General features: G+C 40.9%; 1 pseudogene; it reads left to right on the plus strand.

Annotated features, from left to right (window-relative positions):
- Positions 1-2,372: 2,372 nt before the first annotated feature.
- LOC148476969 (uncharacterized) lies at positions 2,373-13,067 on the plus strand (annotated as a pseudogene).
- The last annotated feature ends 4,844 nt before the right edge of the window (positions 13,068-17,911 follow it).

Consider the following 17,911-nt stretch of genomic DNA (forward strand, 5'->3'; position numbering starts at 1 on the left):
AGGCTCAAAGGTGTTCAGTTGTTCGGGTCCATCAATCAGTGGTGTTTCATCCTGGTTCTCGACGTTCATCGGTTGCTCTGCTTTCCATGGGCCATTATCTCCTATGTTCAGATCCAACATTGCACATTTGGGCTTTGCATTTTTCCTTGTCTTCACAAGTACAGGTACATTTTCCTTCCCTGCTTTCATCTTAGAAGATTTGGTTGTAGACAGTTGTGGGACTAGTGCATTCAGCCTTTTGGTCAGTGGAAGTGGGCAAGATGAGTTTCCGGTGCAAAACCTTTGCTCTTCACCATTTTCCCCGTTTGGTGCACTCTGAAATACACAAGTACAGTATAAAGACACTAAATACAATATTAAGCAAAATAGTGGAAATAAAAATGTTTCACATTACAACTAAGGGGCATGCAGTACACACACCGTATACCGCTGATCATTTCCTAGCCTCCTGCTGCCCCTCATAGTCTCCCGTGAGTGACCGTCTTGTCCTCGTGGCCATCTTGTTTTTGCTCAACGGCCATTTTAGTTTCAGTCGCAATATTGCTGTGTATTATGTCCAGTTTAATGTCTTCTTCGTAGACGCATCTTTGTGTACTTTGTATGTAGCAAAGCTTGATGTGAGATAAAATTGGGAAATATATACCACCAATCAGCTCAAAACTATCATTTATTAAACACAGCCTGCAAAATGTTCTGTAAGTTACAAGCTGGTTGGTTATATTGTATATACAGTATATCCCAATTTTATCTCACATCAACCTTTGCTGTATATACAGTACTGTATGCCCCTTATTTTCCATCGAGCAGGCCACATTTCGCATTACAGTATCTGCTGATGTAAAAGTGAGGAAATGTACAGTAATGTGTAATACTTTTTAGCCTGGTCCATACAGTACATATTTGTATCCAGTTGTACACTGTACAGTGCATTGTACTTCTCAACATACTGTACAGTACTGTATACTGTATTTGTTAAACCAAAAAATAAAATAAATTGTGTGGCCTGAACATTTCAATTGTTATGAGGAGGCTTGACGATGACCATTATTTCATACAGTATATCATGGCTAATGTAAGAATGTACAGTAATACCCCCTGTGTTCTGAAATACTGTACAGTATGTTATACAGTCTAATATTTTTGTTAAGATACTGAACATTAAAGTGTACAGTATACTGCTCTAAGGGCCTGATTCAGAGCCGGACGCTATTTGCGCTCACTCGTTCAGAAAAAGGGGCCGGCTATTTAAATTGAGCACTTGCTCTTTGCGGTCTGTTGACGCCTCTATGTCTGAGCGAGCGAGCGAACGAAACATGCGCTCGCTATTTTGTAGAAATGCCCCCTGGCCGCTCGCATTCTACATCATCTCCGCTAGTTGTTAGATTAATCGAGTACATCGAAAGGCATCTGAACTGCTCGCAGTGCTTGTGGTTGGATTTTCCTACCGCAATCATGCGAACAGTTCTAGCTAAGAAACAACCAAGTGACGTGGTCGATGATGCTGCTTTGTTAATTATGCACACCCTTAAAACGCCCGTTTTGACCGTTTGGCACGCCTGCGTTCGGATCTCCACTCCCCGTTTTCAAGCACCTTCCCCTGTTACCACCCACAAACGCCTCATCCTGTCACTCAAATTAGCAGGCATTCGCTATTTTGCGAACACACGATTTCCAATCGCACTGACTGGTTTGCGCATGCGCATTACGACCCATACGCATGTGCAGTTGTGCGAACATCGCTCGTTCATTCCGAGCGATGTTCGCACAACAGCGCATGTGTACGGTTCATAATACGCATGCGCGAACCAGTCAGTGCGGTCGAAATTCATGTGCTCACAAAATAGCGAATGCCTGCTAATTTGAGTGACAGGATGAGGCGTTTGTAAGTGGTAACAGGGGAAGGTGCTTGAAAATGGGGAGTGGAGATCCGAACGCAGGTGTGCCAAACGGTCAAAATGGGTGTTTAATGGGAGTGCATAATTAACAAAGCAGCATCATCGACCACGTCACTTGGTTGTCTTTTAGCCAGAACTGCTTGCATGGTTGCGGTAGGAAAATGCTACCACAAGAATAGCGAGCAGTTCATACGCCGTTTGATGTACTCGATTAATCTAATAAATACCGGAGATGACGTATGATGCGAGCGGCCAGGGGGCGTTTTTCTCAAAATAGCGGCCGCAGGTTTTGTTCGCTCGTTCAGACTTGAAGGCGTCAACAGACCGCAAAGAGCGAGCACTTCATTTAAATAGCCAGCCCATTTTCAGAACGACAGTCCGCAAATAGCGTTCGGCTCTGAATCAGGCCCTAAGTCTCTCTACTCAGTAACAGTACCGTATTTCTCTTGTTCTCTCCACAGTTATTTTTCCTCAAACATGCAGACAAAAATCAGCAAATCCATCAGCAAGATAATTGCAAATATGAAAAAAGAACACAAAACAACATGACAGATCCAGGCCTGGCTGAAAGAGAGTGGTGTTCTTGTTAGTTTACAAACTGTGTGCTATCATGCATTTGAGAGAACGCAGACCAGATATAGATTTCCTTCTAAATGCACATGGTAAGTACTTTACAGCAACTTTTCTTTATTATACTGTATGTACTGTAGCTACAGTACATTGCTACTGTATTGTGATCCAATTTCAACACTAACTGTCCAATAATTTCTATATGCTCTGTATGTGTTCTACCGTAGAAGCGTCAAAAAGATTGTGCACCAATTAACTTATGAGGATGTTGAACGTACAGCTTTACAAATAAAACGAATTCTAAAAACAGAATGTGACCTTGGACATCTCCTGTTCCAGCATCAAATGGATGCGTAAAGAACTTGGATGTACTTTTGGCCCTACAAGGTACGTAAAATACTATAATGTACAAAAACACACAAATGCACTCTACAGTGCACTATTTTATTCAGTACAATGTCCTTAATAATGCACTGATTTCACATGACTGTAAACTAAAACTCATTTTTATTCCTCAGGATACATCCCATGATATGGGATGTTAATAAAGAAAAGTGAGTTGAACAAGCACAAAGGTGGATAGAGAGTGGAGAGAATTTTAATGACGTCATTTTCACAGATGAAACTTCAGTTTCTCTTGAGAGGTTCTCAAGACTGTCCTTCCGGAACCGTGCACATCTCTCACTTAAACCACGTTCGAAGCATCAATTAAAGGTCCATGTATGGGGAGGTATATCTCATTGGGGTGCAGGACCAATCTTAATTTTTTAAGGTACAGTACAGTAATGTTTGTTGTAAAAATAATTGACAGTCCTCTACAGTGTACGCTTGTTACTGACAATAATTTCTCATCTCTTTAGGCATCATGGATAAGACCTACTTCCAAGAACAAATAGTAGATTGCTGTATTTTGCCATTAGTAAGAAAATGCTTTCCATCAGGACATTGATTATTCCAGGATAATGATCCAAAACATTCGGATTCCGCCAAATTCATGGAAGAGAGAGGTATAAATTGGCAATGCACACCACCAGAGTGAGTATTGTCTTACTGTATTCACTGTTTATTGCACAATAAAGTATGTACCATGCAGTTATTATTCTAATACGCTTTTTATTACAGTAGAGTGACTAATTTTTTTTTTTCTTTCCTGTAAGTCACCAGACATGAATCCCATTGAATTGGTCTGGGCACAGTTGAAGAGGTTCATCAGGTCTGATGTGAAACCAAAAACTAAACAGGAACTTTTGGATAGGATAATGAAGTTTTGGAAAACAGTATAGACACGTGCCCAGTGTAACAATTGTATTGATCATCTGTATAGTCTTACCAGTTATCATCGAAAGAAACGGTCAAGCAACTGCTATGTAGCGTATATCACTGTACTGTATGTTATCGTGTATAATTAGTAATGTGGAGGAGGGGTTTAACTTCCTCTTTTCAGTTTGTGATCCAGACTGTTAAGTACTGTACACTGTGTACATAGTACTGTATGTACAGTATTGTGGTTGTGCTTTCTTTCCCTACAGGTACTGTATATACAGTATTCTCCTAATTTCTTTTATAACCTCTTTATTTACCTTTCCCTTACCTTATTTACTGTACAGTACTTCAAAGATTTACTCTTTTCCTTTCATTCTTTAATTTCATTCATTTCTCTCTTCCCCCTCCTTGTGTTTCTGCTGTCACACACACCTATGTTCAGACATTACAGTATTTAACCCTATTCACCAGCCATGCCCCGTCACCACCACAGTGCTCCCCCTCCCCGCCACCTGGTCAAAACTGCGAGACCTCTGTCATTGCAACCACAATTACTGGGGATTAATCAGCAGTTTTCTGCCCCCTCCTTTCCTCATGGCTCAGGACAAATCTTGCAGTAGATTCAATATGTGCCTAGTCATTGTGCAAGCCCACAGCAAATGGTTCAACCACCCCTTCCACTGGCTCCTACACCTACAGTACTGTACATTGCCCCCTGTTCCAACAGCATCATCAGATTGTGCTGCAGCTGACCGTTTCTGCTACTGTGCGTGATGTTGCTTTTTGTAATGTAGATGTTTTAAGTTTTCAGGTTGCTTTTATTCATACTGTATACAGCACAGTAGTAGTGGCTGCTTCAACATCCACAGTTGCAGACATAGTGGGTGCACCGTGCATTGAGGGAGTTTGTTCTTTGGGAAACCCAGGGCCATCTACTGCTACAGTAGGGGGGATTTGGAGTTATTTTCACTTTTGACCTCCAAAAGACAGGTTTTGTTCACCTCCATCTGGGTCACCCAAATTGCATCTTGTTTCATGTATTTTTTTGTAAATCATTATACAGTATGGGCTGTGGGCCAAGGTGCATTGCTTTTTTCACCACCAGGCTTAATTATAATACAAATTCCTTATTAATAAATTTGTTGGGCTGCTTAGTTAGGGCCGATATTAATGTGGATAAGTGTGACACTGTTAGAGCAGGAAAGGGCCCTGCACGGCGTATTGAGAGTACAGGGACCTGTGTGTGGGATCAAGCGGGATGAAGAACAAGAGTACTGTATCTCCAGTGAGTACCTGTGTCTCTGCCTATTCTCCTTTCTTCAGGGCGTACAGTGGACCTTGCACTCCGGTGCGAGGTTGAGTCTGCACCTGGTATAGGTGAAACTCTGGTTATGAGGACAAAAGTGCCAGTGTTGATTTTAACTTAAAAGCCTAATGTTTTTATGTAGTCCTCAGTCCCGTAGGGTGTAACGGTCGACATTGAGGAAGGACTGTTCTCACGTCATCTCCTTCCTCCTAGGTACTGTACAGTAGTCATGTCTGTGTCCAGCTTGGAATTCCAGGACCATCTACTGTAAGCAACATACGGGCTGAAGGTGAGACAGTGCAATGCAAGCTACGGAAGTACAGTACACCTGCATGGCAGCAGGCACCGCACAGCACCCCTCTTCGAAATGCATGCTACAGTAATGACATAGTGTAATACAGTTGTTGAGTTAAGACTTAAGGCACACATTTACTAGCCGATGGAGAAACAAGAGCACAATTACGAAATTGTAATTGTGCTGTCGTTTCTCCGTCTGTAATGAGCCTACTGTACACTGCATGAGCAGACATTCAGTGCAGCCTCATCAATAATTAGGCAACATGCTGAAACTGACGATATCGAACATCAGGTTGTTCAGCATGTTTGCCCGATGATATTGTAGATGTCGGAAACAACCAGCGGGCATGCACAGATCATTTGCAAAAATGTCTCAAATGACTGCTTGTTCAGTGCAGGCTCATCACAGACTGACAAACGACTGCATGATTGCAATGTTGTAATCGGGCAGTTTTCAGCATGTCTAGTGGATGGGCAGCATACAGTACAGTAACTGCAGTAATGTATAAAAAATGTAGTACTGTACGTTATCTAAAAGCATGTACAGTATTAAAAAGGTATGACTAATTGCATACAGTACAGTACTGTATGTTACAGTAAGTTAAGTAAAAATTTTCATTAATTTATAAAATTGGTGTGTGTGTGTAATTCATTGTTTAAGTGCATCTGAGACCCAACAAATGCATCTGTCATTGCAAGGTACAGTACAGTTGGGGTTGTTGTAAATAATGTAGTGAGCTCAACACAGTACCCCAACAGTTCAGAACAGGAACACGGTTGGTGCATGGTTTAACAATTTTTAGATTAGATTGTATGCAATAGCAGAAGATGCTTGCAGCATGGATCAGGGAGATCCATGCTCCAAGTACATTGGTGAAAAAAACACATTACAGATACATTCACGGATCAGTGCATTAAGTGTTGCAAGTGGCTACAGTATGATAAAAACAAGTCAATAAGATACCCATGCAGGGGCATATCTTCCTATTGGCCAGGATTGCCCTCACCAGGGGCACCGGATGATGGGGTTTGCTGCCTGCAGTCATATACAGTATCCCTGTTGCCTGTCCCAGTGATTGCCCGGCACTTACTGTACAGTACTGTACACTGTGAGGCCCGTATTCAATTTGAGAGAGAAAAAAAATTGGGACAAAGTTAAACATCTAGTGTATATATAATGTAATGAGTTTAGTAAGGGTTGGATTACAATACTGAACTAGTGAAGAATAAAAATAAAAAAAAATGAAAAAAAAATATATTATTAAGGTCTAGAACAGGCGGGACAGGCAGGTAGAAAGACAGAACACCTAACCACTTGTCCACAAGCCTGTCATAGCAAGACATCCCACTTTAGCTGCATTTGACTGCTGACCCACTGGGCATGCGCAGTGCTATGAGACTCAATACGCCACAGCGTAGCACGAGACTACTGTAGCAATGCGCTACATTACAGTACATGGCGCATGGAGCAACAAATTACAATATTGTAGCTGGGCACATCTACGGTACATTACATACAGTACAGTATTGAGTTTAATAAGGGTTGGATAACAATACTGAACTACTGTAGTGAACATTTAAGAATTTTTTTTTTATCAAGATAAGGTCTCGAACAGGAGAGGAAGTGTAAGCAAGGTGGATCACCGAACCCCTTGCCTACAAGCCTCTCCTACTGTAGTAATAATTGCATCTGTCGTGTATAGTATGCAATGTGACGGCTATGAATTACAGCACGTGTAGTGAGCCCCCTTGTACTGTACAGTATCTCGACTGGTGTATGGAGTGGCTCCATTGTGTGCGACTCCCAAAACACTGGGCATGCGCATTACTACAGTACTTAGTGTGTACAGAACAGTATACAGCACAGTATGAGCCTCCTTACTGGGTGACAGCCACCACAATGCCATGCTGGCATTGACTCAAGTTTGCGATTTAAATGCACAGTCAGTTTGCAAAACACAACTTCTCTCTCATACAGAGCTCACTATCAGTTTCTGAACTCCTGAAATCACTATAGTGTCCAAGTCTAGGACAGCATCGAAATAGATGATATTTTGCGCTTTAAATGCAATGTCAGTTTGTAATATAGAGGCCTCCCTCCCAAACAGGGCCCACTACTACTGTAGCAGTTTCCTAAGTCATGAAATGACTATTGTGGACAGCGCAGAGTGGCGCAATGATGATCTTCCATATGCCATGGCATAGCGCTACTGTACATGGCGTATGGCTTGGCGCCACAGAACCCATTGTAACCCATCCACTGGGCATGCGCAAGAAATATCATTGCAACCCCTCGGAGCTGACAGCCACCACAGCACAGACATTGATGCAAGTTTGCACTCACAATCAATTTGTAATGTCTTTTAAGCAGCCTTTTAAACAACAACACTACAGTATTACAGTACAACACTACTACAGTAATTTCACTATAGTGTCCAGAGCTGACAGTGGCAAAAAAAAATATTCTTTTCCAGGGCTCGAACCCGGGACCATCATTGTTGCAAAGCGATCACCTAACCACTTGAACACACTCCAGCTACTGTATATTAAGAACCGTACAGAGCGGCCTCATCCTTGTGCACTCAACAATACACAGTCGGACCGTATATAATTAGCTCTGTGTGTTATATACACAGATATCTCCAATTAACTCTTGGATTTCAGCAGGTTAATATAGATAAACAAAAATAATAATATCAGCATTCTAATATATATCCAAATTTCATATGTCCAAATAAAATAAAAATATATAAAAATCAATAACTAACGGGAATATAAACACATATACTAATACCATGGATAAAAACATAATTTAATAAATAATTAAATATTCATATAAGAGAGAGAGAGAAGGAAAAAAGGGGGGAAGGGAAGAAAGGGATAACAGAACTACTTGTAATACATTAATGAAGAAGAATTAATGAAACACATTATTACATATAAACTAATTACTAAACAAAATGAATTTAGACCTAGCATGATCTAAATCAGATATAGGATATTCTATGTTTGGGGGCTATTCGCAAAGGCCAATACAAAATGTATAAATGGATTAAAATATATTCATAAACAGTACAGGACAGATGCATATTTAGACTAAGACAAGCTGTATCAATAAACATGTTTATGTGACCTAAGATATAGTTAACATATTAATAAATCTTAAATAGGTAAAAGTTAATATACTATCAAGCTCCTACCAACTTGTATACCTAATTGTCCATCTAAGACCTATAAAATAGTAACCGTATTGCAACTATAAATGATATTACTGATCAAACAGAGACCAGGTAACATCACCATGTGACACTTAATAGTATATAATAATACACTTAAAGAGAGATATAGAAAAAGGTGTCTGGAAACAAAAAAAGGGGAGATGGATAAATTAAGGCCCTGATTCAGAGCCGGACGCTCTGACAGAGCGCTCGCTCTGACTCGGGGCCGGCCCTCTGATTTTTTAGAGCGGCCTCCTGGCCGCTCGCATAGCTGTGGGTGACCACCCACAGCTATAGCGAGCGGCAAGGGAGATGGTCGCAATGGTCAAGACCATCACGACCATCGGGCTTGTGACGAGACCCTTGTGGTAGGGTCTCGTTGCCGCAAGCCCTAGAGTGCTTTCGGCTCTATCAGAGCTGAAAGCACTCCCACTGACATCACTTGTGATGTTAGTGGGACCGGCCCCAGACGGTAGGCGTTCCCATGGGAACGCCTCTGTCTGAGCAGCCACGCCCCCGGCACGCCCACCAAAGGGCGCCCACCAAAGGGGGCGTGCTGTCACTCAACATCGACAGCACGCCCCCTTTGGTACGAGACGTGGAGCGAAGGTTTTCCCATTGCTATCCGGGTCTCGCGCATGCGCACGATGGAGCCGGCTCCGTCGTGCGCATGCGCACAGGGCCACCATCGACCCGCTTACGAGCGCTCAGCGCTCACGAGCAGGTCTGAATCAGGCCCTAAGTTCTAATTGACATAAGGAAAATGAATCTAGTGGGCAAAAAGGCCCTGACCTAAAGGGAACTTTAGTAATCCTGACCTACAGCCCAAGTGATCCAAATACCCATATCAAAAACTGAGACCAATGAAAATAAACTTAATCATATATTATTCAACTCTACAGTGTCAATGAGACCACCTGGTGCTAACGTACCTAACCTATAGATCCAATAGGCTTCTCTTTTACAGAGAGTTTTAAATCTGTCCCCCCCGCGGCATTTGAGTTTAATTTGTTTTATGGCTTTCACTGTTAGATTCTTCAAATTTAATTGTTGACATTGGGCAACATGTTTAGAAAGAGGATGTGTTTTTATACCTTTAAGAATGTAACTACGATGTTCCATAAACCGCATATGTAGGGATCTGGTAGTTCCTCCCACATATTGTCTACCACATCAAAATGTGATGAGGCAAGAAAACAAAAGACGAGGAACAGTTCATAACATCTCTTATTTTAAAACACTCTTTATTAGTGCTTGAAACAAATTGAATTGAATAAATAAATAAACTCTTTCTCTCAGTTTGAAGGCATGTACCACAATTGAATTTAGCACATCTATGAAAACTGACTGGTCTGTTGGGGAGCCATGTATTATCACCTAATTTATGTGTGGGTGCTCTCTCAAAGTGACTGGAGACAAGCCTAGATTTCAAATTCTCAGATCTCCGAAAAATTACCTGTCCTATTGGATTAATATCAGGTTTAAGAAGGTCATCCAATAAAAGGAGTGAGGTATTTCTCTTAATTATCTTCTTAATTTCCTATTATACTGTGTAAGAAAGGACATAGAGTATCCATTTTCTTCAGTGGTTTCATTAGTCCTCTGCAAGTAGTGTGTTCCTATCCACATTAATTGCTTTATCATAAGCTTGTTCTAGGATAGTTTCAGGGTAACCCTGTTCCAAAAAAGATGTAATGAGCTGAGCAGCTAGTGTTTTAAAATCCATCATCGATGAACAATTGCGTCTTATGCGCAAAAATTGACTCTTTGGGATGTTGTTTTTCCATCCTTTATTATGTGAGCTTTTATAATTCAAATACCTGCTCTGGTCAACCGGTTTGACATAAGTCTCCGTGACCAGTTTATCCTGAGAGAGAGATGGCAATATCCAGATAATTGATTCTACTAGTGCTGTGAGAAAACGTGAGTTATAAACCAAAATTATAGTGATTCAAGCTATCTGTGAACTCATGCAGTGATTCTAAATCCCCATTCCAAATAATAAAAAGGTTGTCTATATACCTGCCATAGAGGAGGAGGCTCCCCCCGAACCCACCCCCCCACACATGTTGCTCCTCAAAGAGCCCCATGTATAGGTTGACAAAGCTCATGGAGAAACTCATCCCCATGACAGTACCCAGTGTCTGAAGATAAAATTGTTTATCAAACAGAAAATAATTGTGTGATAAAATAAATTTAATGGATTGCAATATAAAATCTCTTAAATTTGCTGACAATGTAATGTCTTTTCTAAGATAATAATCCACAGCATTAATACCCAGGTCATGTGGAATATTAGAATACAGTGATTCCACATCACATGTTAATAGGTGATACCCAGGTAGCCAATTGATCGTATTAATTGCATTTAGAAAATGCCTAGAATCCTTAATATATGATTTTAACTTTATCACATGATTCTGTAAAAAATATTCCACAAAAAAAGACAAATTATTGGTGAGTGAACCTACCCCTGAAATAATAGGATGACCCGGTGGTGCAACATGTGACTAATGTATTTTCGGTAAAAAGTGGGTATAATTGAGTGTAAATTAAACAAAAAGTGAAAAGTTTCTCTAGCTATTGCCCTCTCCTCCAACAACATTTTCAATTGTTTTTGGAAAAGGGCAGTGGGATTGTCACCCAACTTCCTATAGACTTGTTCATTGTTAAGTTGCCTCATGGCCTCTGTAATATAGGGCCTGATTCAGAGCCGGACGCAATTAGCGCTCGCTCGTCCAGAAAATAGGGGTGGCTATTCAAATGAACCGTTCGCTGTTTGCGGTCTGTTCACGCCTCTAGGTCTGAACGAGCGAACAAAACTTGCGGTCGTTTTTTGGGAAACTACGCCCCCTGGCCGCTCGCATCCTAAGTCATGTCCGCTATTTATTAGATTAATCGAGTACATCGACCAGGGTAGGACCTGCTCGCTATTCTTGTGGTTGGTTTTTGCTACCACAATTTTGCGAGCAGTTCTGGCTATTAAATAACCCAGTGACGTGGTCAATAACGCTGCTGTTTTAATTATGCACACCCATAAAACGCCCGTTTTGACCTTTAAGCACGCCTGCGATCGGATCTCCACTCCCCGTTTTCAAGCACCTTCCCCTGTTACCACCCACATACGCCTCATTCTGTCACTCAAATTATCAGGCATTCGCTATTTTGTGAGCACATGAATTTCGGCCACACTGACTGGTTCGCGCATGCGTATTACGATCCGTATGCATGCGCAGTTGGGCAAACATCGCTCGGAGCGAACGAGCGGCCGCTTACAAGTGGCTCTGAATCAGGCCCATAGTCCACAGTGTTAAGAATGACAATCCCACCACCCATATCCGCAGGTTTGATAATAATCTCCTTGTCAGTGTAAAGACACTTTATGGCCTTTCTTTCACCAGAGTTTAAATTATCTCTCATTTGTTTCTTTTCTGCATGTTCACTCATATTCTTAAATTGATCCAGTGTGGTTTTGTAAAAGCAATCTATGTATGGACCCTTGAATTGTAACGGATAAAAATCTGATTTATTTTTAAATAGACCTCTTTGATAATCATATATTTAAAAATTTTCTCTATTACCCTCACTCATATCCTCTGTTTCATTCTGTATAGAATGAAGGATATCTACAATCACGTCGTCTTCCTTATCAAGACAAATAGGCATAGTATCTTGTGTATTTCCCTTCAGCATCTTTTGGGCAAAGTAGCGTTTTCGACATAGTGTTCTAACATAACGGTTCAAATCAACAAAAAGGCTAAACAAATTAGGTTTAGAATAGAAACTGGGGCAAAGTTAAGACCCTTTTCCAAAAGTGTCAATTCATTTTCAGTTAATATCTTAGACGAAAGGTTGAAAATACCCTTTCCTAATGTTTATTTGAGTCGAAGACTTTTTATTCTATTTTCTTCTAACTCCTCTTATGCCTCTGTGTCCCTTACTCTGTCTCTTTTTTGGCTTTTGGGTATCAACCCAAAGGGTCTGCTGAACTTTCTGTGTGCCCCTAAAAAACATTGTTGTGAGGGGATTGCTCATTCTTCATCCATCTCAGAATATTTTGAAAACCTTCTGGATTTAGGATGAATAGCATAGTTTCTCTCCCTAGGGGACCCATGGTTTTCCAACACTGTAAATCTATTCTTATGTGAAAAGCTTGCATAAGTACTATTCTTTCTAGGTCTCTCTTCATAATTTGAATTAATTTGTATTTGGTTTCTATTATTACCATATGTTGTTTTCTAAGTTCATCCATATATCTTGGTTTATATCTCTTATCAGACTTAGCATACATCATATTTGTATCTCCATTATTTCTATTTAATATATTAAAATTATGTATTTCTCCTCTCTCATAATCTTTTGTATCCCTGTCCATTTTTTGTTCTTTTCTTAAAATCAATAACTGTTCATATTCCTCAATCTTTTGATTAACCTTAACATCCTCCTTAAATTTAGTGGACTTCATAATCCTTAAATCTCTTGGTATCAGGCCACTATCCAGATATTTCTGGAGAGTGACCTGATCCTACCAATGTCTAGTTTCATCTATGCACAGGTTTTCCAACTTATTAAACAGCCTATACATATCAGCTGTATCACTAGTTTCACCCTCTGTGCATATAGGGGTTTTACCCATCAAATAAAGATTTCTCCTTTCCATCCAATCAACTATACACCTAAGTGGTGACTTTGTCAAAAAAGGGCAGCTCAATCAAAGCAAACAAACTGAAAAACCAGCAGACAAAAAAAGGGGGGGATTAAGCGCTCAATTCCCAATACAAGAACATAAACAATAAAATGATTTGATTCCTAATCTAAAGCAGCTTTCCAGAATAGGTGTAAGCTCTGGAACCTATACAGAAACAAGAATTAACAAAAAATAGACAACGCTACTAGATAGGCATTTTAATTAATTATATAAATAACATATATATAAATAAATTACACATATAATTCATATAAATGTTAAAAAAACAATAGTAAAAAAATCAACCGGCCGGTTTAAAAAAATACATATATAAAAATCCCAAGGAGAACAAACTTGGTGGAGCTCAGTGTAGATTTATATAATGCAGTTCAGCAGTAGATGTACTGATGATTAATGTCCTTTGTACACATGCGTTATTTACATCCCATCCATTCTTAGGGATAAAATGAAACAGAACTCCAGCAGCGATTAAACAGCTTTAAGATATCAGTCAAGCATAAAAAAGTGGTATGGCTTAATTTTGAAATGCTTGTATTAGTAGTGAGAAAAACAGGCAGTCTTAGTCAAGCATAAGCAGCAGTCTTATTGTATGCAGACAGGCTTAATTTTGGAATGTTTGTATTAATAATGAAATAAGCAGGCAGTCTTAGTCAAGCATAAGCAACAGTCTTAATGCATGCAGACAGGGTTCCAGCAGATGTATAAGTGGCTTAGTTTTTATAAACTGAAGATTATGCAGTCATTTGTTGGTCATTTGTTATTTTGTACCTGCATGGTTAGTAAAGAGATTTAGTCAGCATGCAGCAAAAGACCTTTATCCACACTAGTGGACACACATGAGCCAGAAAACACCGATCCACTGTTTGTTATAGCCTGTACTCACAATACTCTCGGGAGGTTAGACAAGCAGGATCCAATCGACTGGTTGACTGGTTAGTATAGTCTCTTTACGCATTTCCCTGCCTCCTTAATGCTCAGCGGCTTCCTCAGAAGTAAAACTATACACTCTGATATGCCCGGTATTTATCCTGGGGATCGACAAGGCGCGCATGCGCCATACGGGTAAATCCAAGCCTCATTTTAGAAAGGAGTTCCATCATCATTTTCACACATCTTTATAGATGTCTTTCACTCTAACAACAATACACAGTCGGACCGCATATAATTAGCTCTGTGTGTTATATACACAGATATCTCCAATTAACTCTTGGATTTCAGCAGGTTAATATAGATAAACAAAAATAATAATATCAGCGTTCTAATATATATCCAAATTTCATATGTCCAAATAAAATAAAAATATATACGAAATCAATAACTAACGGGAATATAAACACATATACTAATACTATGGGTAAAAACATGATTTAATAAATAATTAAATATACATATAAGAGAGAGAGAAAGATAAGGAAAAAAAAGGGGGGGAAGGGAAGAAAGGGATAACATAACTACTTGTAATACATTCATGAAGAAGAATTAATGAAACACATTATTACATATAAACAAATTACTATACAAAATTAATTTAGACCTAGCATGATCTAAATCAGATATAGGATATTCTATGTTTGGGGGCTATACACAAAGGCCTCTAAGGCATCAACCCAGCTACCGATGGCCTTAGCAACCCAGGCAAAAGGGCTGGGCGAGCTACCGTGCCCGCATTGGAATAAATAGACCTGAGATAATTCTCTAACTAATAATTCTCTAAATTTCTATTCGTCGCATCCTGTAATGCTGAATTAGGAAGAGGAAGAGTAGTATTCTTAATCAAGCGGGCAACATGTGCATCAACCGGGGAAGAATTTTCCATCTAGTCTGATAGGCAGCCGGACTAGAGGTTAAAAAGTAGTAATACGCTTGGAAACTGGGAAACGCTTATTAGCATCCAAGCTTCCACCAAAAGATTCTCAAGCTGCGCTGATGAAGGAAATTCTGACACTACCTTCCTTTGCTGTTTGAATACTGGAGCATTGGATACAGGTGCTTGTTCTGCATCCTTGATTAGTAAAGCAGATTTAACTGCTTTAATCAAGGAAACTGGGATGGCATTACATTAGAACCCTGGGCCACACCTGAAGGGACAGCCACCACGGGGGCTACCGCAGGAGCTGCAAGTCTATCCACTACTTGTAGCATTATCTGTGACAGTGAGGAAATCCAAGCAGATTTATGGCTAGCAGTCACAGTTGAGAGGGCCCCCTGCTGTGTAGTAAAACAGCAAACACAAAGGCCATCATGGTCCAGAACCTGTGTAGAAACCACAGCAGCACAAGCTTTACAATTACTTAGCTTAGAAGCACCCACCTCTTTGGGAGCTTTACCATGGAAGACATAGTACAGAATCCCAGAACCCCACACACCAAAGCAAGAACTGAGTGTGCAAAAATAGGATATAGCAGAGAATGTAAATGCAGCACAGATAACAAATAAGTGGGGCTATACAGAGACTGAACTTTGCTAAAATTATTATGGTAGACTTACCTAGATAACTAATTTTCTTCCAGGTCCATAGGGTCCACAAGGGGATATTATGGTTGGAGAGATCCAGGCAGCAAACAGTTAAAGCTTCAGCTCCCAGGATGCCTGGGGTCCTCCTCAATATATACCCACCCCTAGTCACAGGCCTTCAGTTTAGTTAACAAGCCTCATGGCAGGTGAAGGAAAGAGGAGAAAGAAGAGCAATCATACACCAGAAACACTCTTACACAAGATGAGGGAATCTGTGACCGAAAGAATAAACTACCCATGCAGCCAGGTGCGTCAGGGTAGGTGCCCTGTGGATCCTATGGACCTCAAAGAAGTTATCTAGGTAAGTCTACCTTAACTCTAATTTTCTTCTTCAGGGTCCATAGGGATCCACAGGGATAGCATAGGGATGTCCTAAAGCAGTTCCCCTAGGGTGGGGGATGCTCCTGAGCAGAAAGGAGAACTCGTCAAAGGAAGCATCCTGAAAGGCAAAAGTATCAAAAGCATAGAACCTAAGAAAAGTGTGGACAGAAGACCACGTGGCAGCCTTGCACAATTGTTCAGCAGGGGCATCACAACTAAATGCCCACAATGGGCCTTCAGACTGAGTAGAATGTGCTGTCACCATGATTGAGACAGGGAGATCAGCCTGTGTGTACACTAGATAGTCATGTGAGCCATCTCACCAGAGTCTGCTTATTAGCTGCCCATCCACATTTGTGAAAACCATATAATACAAGAAGAGCATTTGATTTTTTTAACAGAGTTTGCACGCTCCACATAAACATGGAGAGCCCAAACTACATTCAGGGAGGCTTTGCCTACAGAATGTTCTGGATCCTGAAAAGCTGGAACTACAATTTCTTCATTCACATGAAAACGAGACACTACCATTAGGAAGGTAACCCTCCCTTGTACGAAGAACAGCTTTATCCTGGTGCCAAATCAGAGACTCAGAGAGTGTCTTTGCTGTCAACCATTTCAAATCTACAGAGTCCACACGTTCAAATTGGGGAGCTTGTAGCCTTTCAAGAACCAAGGACAAATCCCACGGTGCTATCGGTGGAACAAAAGGAGGCTAAACTCACATAACTCTTTGGAAACATATTGTAACATCTGGTAATAAGGCAATCTTCCATTGGAACCAGACTGAGGTGCAGAAACCTGCTCTCAAAGTGGCCAGGCAGACACCATGGTCTAAGCCCACCTGGAGAAAAGCCAGTACCCTGGAAATCCTAAACACCTTAGGATCATACTTCCTATGGGAACACCTTTGACCAAAAGAATGCCAAACTCAGTAATAGATATGGGCAGAGGCAGGCTTCCGTGCCCTAAGCATCGTTTGAATTACAGAACTGGAAAGACCTTTCACTCTTAGGATGGGAGATTCAAGAGCCACGCCATCAAAGCCAGACAAGGTAAGGCCGGATGCTGGCAGGGACCCTGCATTAGCAGGTCATGCCATAGAGGAAGAGGATACGGTCTATTGACAGATTTTGTATGTCGGTGAACCAATGACGTCTGAGCCAAGCCGGAACCACCTGTATTACTGTTCTGCCTTCCTGCTTGAATTTCCTAAGAACTCTTGGGAGGAGGGAGATTAGAGGAAATAGATATACCAGCTTGAAGTACCATCTTACTGTCAGTGTGTCCACAAAGGCTGCTGATGGGCCTATGGAACTGGACCCGTACCTGGGGACCTTGTGGTTGTGACGTGACGCCATTAAAACTATTTTTGGTAGACCCCATTTGTTAACGCAAGCTGTAACACTCCCGGATGGAGAGACCACTCTCCAGTGTGTATGTCCTGGCAACTTAAGAAAAGTCTGGTTCCCAATTGAGTACTCCCGGTAAAAAACAGAACCATTTTCACTTCTTTCATGGCTGCGTAACTTCCTGTGCCTCCCTGATGATTGAGTTAGGACACTGTCGTCGCATTGTTGGACTGGATCTGGACTGGCTTGCCGTGGAGCAGGTCCTGTGCCATGATAAGTGCTTTGTATACTGCTTGCAGTTCCAGAATGTTTATTGGCAGATTAGTTTCCTGAAAGGTGTCATGACCTATCACTGCTCCCCATCCACGAAGACTGGCGTCTGTAGTGAGAAACACCCAATTTGGAATCCAGAATGGGCGCCCTTTGTTCAGATGATCCTTTCTCAGCCACCACAGGAGGGAGTGACG

This window comes from Taudactylus pleione, unplaced genomic scaffold (genome assembly GCF_031769625.1).
Source record: "Taudactylus pleione unplaced genomic scaffold, aTauple2 ptg000760l, whole genome shotgun sequence".
In the NCBI taxonomy this organism is placed as follows: Eukaryota; Metazoa; Chordata; class Amphibia; order Anura; family Myobatrachidae; genus Taudactylus; species Taudactylus pleione.